The sequence below is a fragment of the Desmodus rotundus genome, chromosome 8, assembly GCF_022682495.2.
Source record: "Desmodus rotundus isolate HL8 chromosome 8, HLdesRot8A.1, whole genome shotgun sequence".
Taxonomy (NCBI): Eukaryota; Metazoa; Chordata; class Mammalia; order Chiroptera; family Phyllostomidae; genus Desmodus; species Desmodus rotundus.
Window position 1 is genome coordinate 111,068,564 of NC_071394.1, and position 5,222 is coordinate 111,073,785.

General features: G+C 41.0%; 1 pseudogene; it reads left to right on the plus strand.

The window, feature by feature from the left end:
- Positions 1-269: 269 nt before the first annotated feature.
- On the plus strand, positions 270-4,294 carry LOC112309699 (nucleoside diphosphate kinase, mitochondrial pseudogene; annotated as a pseudogene).
- The last annotated feature ends 928 nt before the right edge of the window (positions 4,295-5,222 follow it).

The window sequence follows — 5,222 nt, forward strand, 5'->3', positions numbered from 1 at the left end:
GTCTAGCATTGCCTCAGGGGATGAATGCTAGGGACTGAAACCTGAAGATGTCTCGCCTCTTTGTTTCCCAACCCTTTATAAAATCACATTCTTTTTGGAGAGGTGAAAGGAAGGAAGCAAAACAGCATGCAGGAAGAAGCAGAGTAGCATGAAAAAAATAGTTGCAAGAGAGAGACACCCTTCCCTAACTACAAGAAGATTCCTCCGGACTTCTTGTAGTTTCCTTCTAAGGTTGAGGTGGAAAGAAAGGTGAAAAATATCTGAAGGTCATGCAAGAAGAGGCGGTGCGCATCCTCTTGGCATCAGCTAAGGAAGGAGTAACTCTCCAGAGAAGGAAGGTATGTCTGGACAATGGGATTCTGGGAGGCCTTGAGATAGACTCCCATGTCCCAAACATGACCTGAAGCCCCACAGAATGATCGAGCAGAAAGGATCTAAAATAAAAATAAGTTGATATATAAAACAAATAAAGAGACGTGACTTTTACTGTCTCCCTGAGTCTCTGAAGGGTGATTTGTACACTACACTGTGAGTTAGAAGTAATCAGAGACATCTCAGGAAGTGATGAGCTGAGTTTCCAGGATTTGGAGGAAAATTTTCTGCCTGGTTTGGGAGAGGAGAGAAATTGTTATTGCCTGAAAAGCTAATGAGGAAAATTCATGAGCAATGGGAAAAGAGAACATATTGCGTCTTTGAAGATGGTCCCCTTTCCAAACCACATAGATTTCTGTAAAAACAAAAAAAAAGAGGGAAGAAAGAAGTGTGTGTGTGTCTGTGTGTGTGTGAGAGAGAGAGAGAGAGAGAGAAGAGAGAGATTGATTCACTGTGGCTCATGAAAACACAGCCATACAATTTCACAAATGACCACACAATGTGGGGAACTAAGACCTTTTACCTCTTACATAAATAAAACAATTTTGCTGCAAGAAAGAAGTAGGAGGCACTAGCCGTTGAAGGTTAAGGAGGCACTAGCAGCAGTGACAAGGCGAGGCTTCTACGACTGTGGACCGCATCGAGGCAGAGGGGCAGGGCAGAAGATCCAGAAAAGATGCCGAAACCTTCCCGGGGATCTCCAGAAACATTTAGATGAGACTTTGAGAGGCTGACGTTTTTAAGGCATGCACATGGAGTCAAGACACCAAGGATATTATTTATTTGCCACAAAAGTGACACAGTAGTACTTTTAGAGTGATAACGTCTGGGAAAATTTAGGTTCCAAAATCAAATTTTTGAAATCTAGAACAAGCATTCTGAAATAATTCTATGATCTAATTGGCAGTAACTAAGCCTCTGATAGACTACTGTGCAAATCTAATTCTATGATTCTTGGTAATTGTGAAATTAAGTTTAGTCAGAAAGCTTCATTTCCCTCTATTTCTTAAACCATGACCTAAATAAACACTGCCTGAGAGAATTAATCTCTCTTTCCCACATGCGCAGATAGAAATTGTTTCCTTCATAGTAGCAATGATCACACTCCAATTTGGGTTAGTCTTATGTTTGGGGCTGACTCCCCAAGAGACTGTTAGCTCCTGAAGAGCAGTGGCTTTGCCCTATTCTTCATGTGCTTCTCACAATTCTCCTTATAGAACTTTGTGTATGATAATCACCCATTCATTGAAAACATATATAGCATATCCGTTTTGTGCCCAGCACTCTTCTCAATAAATAATTCAGAGAATTGAAAATGAAAGCTTCTCATTTGTGGTAACAAAACTATTAGGAAAGCTAAGCTGTGTCTCCGAAAATATTATTTAAGGAAAAAGTAGTTATAAAAAATCTGTCTGATCACGTTATTTAGGACATTTGCCTTTCCATTTGTACATAAGAGAGATGGAGCTACAATTTTCAGGTTTTGTGTTAACTTTATTTACATGAGGGTTTTACAATAGATTTATAAATTGTGTCGAAATCATTGCTTTGTCATGATTTCAATAATTTTTATACCACCGGAGTCCAATCTTTTAAGTTTAGGAGAATTCACTGATACAGTCGTTTGGCTCTAACATGTACAGTTTGGAAGTCATCACCCTTGTCCTGACAACAAAACAGCTGAACAAACTTAAAATCAATTTTTCTTAGATCCATCAGGGACTTGAGGTCCCAGGACAAACCACCGGCCCCAAAACTGAGAGACAGAAAGATAGACTTGGAGTTTCACAGCTTACAGGGAGCAGAAACCTCTGCGGCCAGGAACTGGTAGGAAGACGTAAATGGCACCTGACCAGCTGCGGGAGACTGAGCGTGGACTAGCTTAAGAGGTAAAAAACTACTGGAGGCCCAGCATTAGGAGGCTCCCCTAGCTCCTGAGAGTTTTACGCTCATGAATTTCACCAGCTTCGCACAGTGAAGATCAGAGACAAATCTCCGCTGCTTCTGGCAAAGGGATAACAAAAGTAACCTTTCTGAAATAAGCCCAGGGCATTGTATTCTCCTTAACAAAGACCTCCCTTGAAAGGAAACCGTTTTACAGGAACCTAATTGACCTGTGGCAACAGAAATGCCCAACGCTATTTCTCTCTACCTTCTCAGATGGTAGAGGGAAATGCACAACTCTGATGCCCTCTGACCTTCCTGTGTCAGCTAAGGAGTGTGGGGGTGGGGAAACAGCTAAAAAGTGCTTGTAAAGATCACAGGCTGGGGTCACAGGCCCACCAAAGACTGAGACATAATAACAGGCTCCTAGAACACTTCCCCTTTATATCGACTGCCACATCAACAGAAATCTCGTATAATAAGAAGGAACTACATCTGAAAGAACAGCAAAGCTCAGGTTCTACTAAGAAAGGGTCTCTACGGAAACCCAAAGGCAACATTGAACATAAAACCAAAGACACTAGAGGAAATTTTAACCTCTGACACCCACAGATACAGCAAACACTAAATACAGCCCAATTCCTAGCTAGATAAATGTAAAACCTGACACTAAAGGTCTGTTCACCTCGTTTTCTTACCCAATATACCATGTCCAACTTTCAGTATACAATACAAGCCACAATAAACACACACAGACACACACACAAAAACTCATAGTCAAGACACAGAGTAAGTATCAGAACCAGACTCATAACTGACAGATATTTTGAAATCATAAGACCATGAATTTTAAATAACTATAATCAATACATTAAGAGATCTAAAGGAAAAAATAAACAACGTGCAAGAACAGATGGTTGATTGCAGAGAGATTGAAACTGAGAAAGAATCAAAACTAAATGCTAGAAATAAAAGAAATAACAAAAATGAAAAATGCCTTTGATGGCTCCTCAGTAGACTGTATATACTGAAGAAAGAATCAGATATAAATATGTCAGTGAAAACTTTCAAAAGCAAAGAGAAAACAGACAGAGAAAAAGGAGGATATACTCAAGAACTGTGGGGCAATTACAGAAGTTGTAAGACACCTATAATAGAAATGCCGGACAGAAAAAAAGGAAAGGAACAGAAGAAATGCTTGAAGTAATAGTGACTGAGAATTTTTCAAAATTACTGACAGACACCAAACCTCAGATTAAGAATTAGAAAACACCAAGCAGAATAAATCAAAGTATAGTTTTAAAAAATATACCAAGGCATATTATTTTCAAACTATAGGAAATAAATAAATAAATAAACAAATAAATAAGAAAGGAAAAAAGAACAAAAAGAAAAAGAGAGAAAGGAAAAAGAAAAGTTTTGAAAGAAGCCAGAGAGCTGCTGTGAAGCGGGTGTCCTGGCCCAACCATCTCGAGCTTGCCCGCTCCTGAGGGCATTCCCGGGCCTGGAGCTGCGATCGAGGTGAAGCTGGATCAGCTGAGGCAGTAGTTCCTGGGAGATGTGATCCAGAGCTTTGAGAAGAGGGCCTTCAAGCTGTGGGAGATCGAGATGCTACAGGCACCAGAGAGCGTCCTGGCTGAGCATCATCAGGACCTGCGGAGGAAGATCTACTCAGCCCTCATCAGCTACTTGAGTCCTGGATTGGTGGTGGTCATGGTCTGGGAGGGCCCCAATGTGGTCTGCATCTGAGGACCATGATAGGACACACCAACTAGGCTGAGCCTGCCCCATGCCACCATCCAGGGAGACTGCAGTGTCCACATCGGCAGACACCCTGAAGGGTTGGCACAGAAGAACTGGTGGGAAAATGAGGCTCCCAGAAATGGTCTGGGCTGGCTGGTCCATGAAGTTGTGGGAATGTCCTTTGTTTCAGGGCCTTGTGGGAAGGGCCCAGAGAGAGAGCCAGCTGTGTTTCCAGAGCAGTGAGCTGGTGGACTGGACAGATGAAAGGCAACAGAGCAAAATCTACCCTGCCTGAGCACTCAGGCTTCCCTCCAGGACCCCAGCAGACAGCCAGGACCAGCTCCCTCTGTCGACAAAAACCTGAGCCCACACCCATGCTCGGCCCATCTTTTCCAGATGACCACCTTGTCCACTTCTGCCTTACCTCAGCCCAGAGCGGTTTGGCCCACCAATGCTAACTGTCTTTCCATGTCCTCAGCCAGGAAGAAATTGAACCAAACCTTTCTGTTGGTACAGACAACTTTTGATGTATCTCCAAAAGTGAGTTGTGTGACCTCCCCTTCCCCAAAAGGTGAACATTAGAATTCATTGTGCTATGAAAAAAATAAAAGGGTGAAGAACAACATGTTATGCTAATATTAATCAAAGAAAACTGAAGTGAGTATATTAATAGCATACAAATTGGACTTGAGAAGCAAGGATAATTTTCGGGGATAAAAGGTTATTATTACACAAAGGGGTCGATCTCCAAGAAGACCCAATAACCCTTAATGAGTATGAGCCCTACAGCAGAGAATCAAAATATATGAGGCAAAAACTGATAGACTTTAAGGAGAAATAGACAAATCTACTATAATTAGTTGGAGACTTTGACACTTCTCTATCAGTAATTCATAGATTCAGCAGGGAAAGAAAAACACGATATTGTTAATATGTCAATTCTTCCCAGTCCAAGGGTAGACAAAAGTAGGTTTATAGCGGTGAGTATGAAAAATACAGTTTATTCTTGTATTGTTATTTATTAATTATTATATTATTTTCCACACAAAGGTAAACTTATGTTTGCTCACCCCTGTCCAGTCTAAAAATTCAATACAATCAATCAAAATCTCAGAAAGTTATTTTTAGATATTGAAAAGCATATTATAAAGTTTATATTAAAAAGCAAAAGACCCAGACTAGCCAACACAATAGGGAAGAAGAACAACAAAGTCAGCAGACAG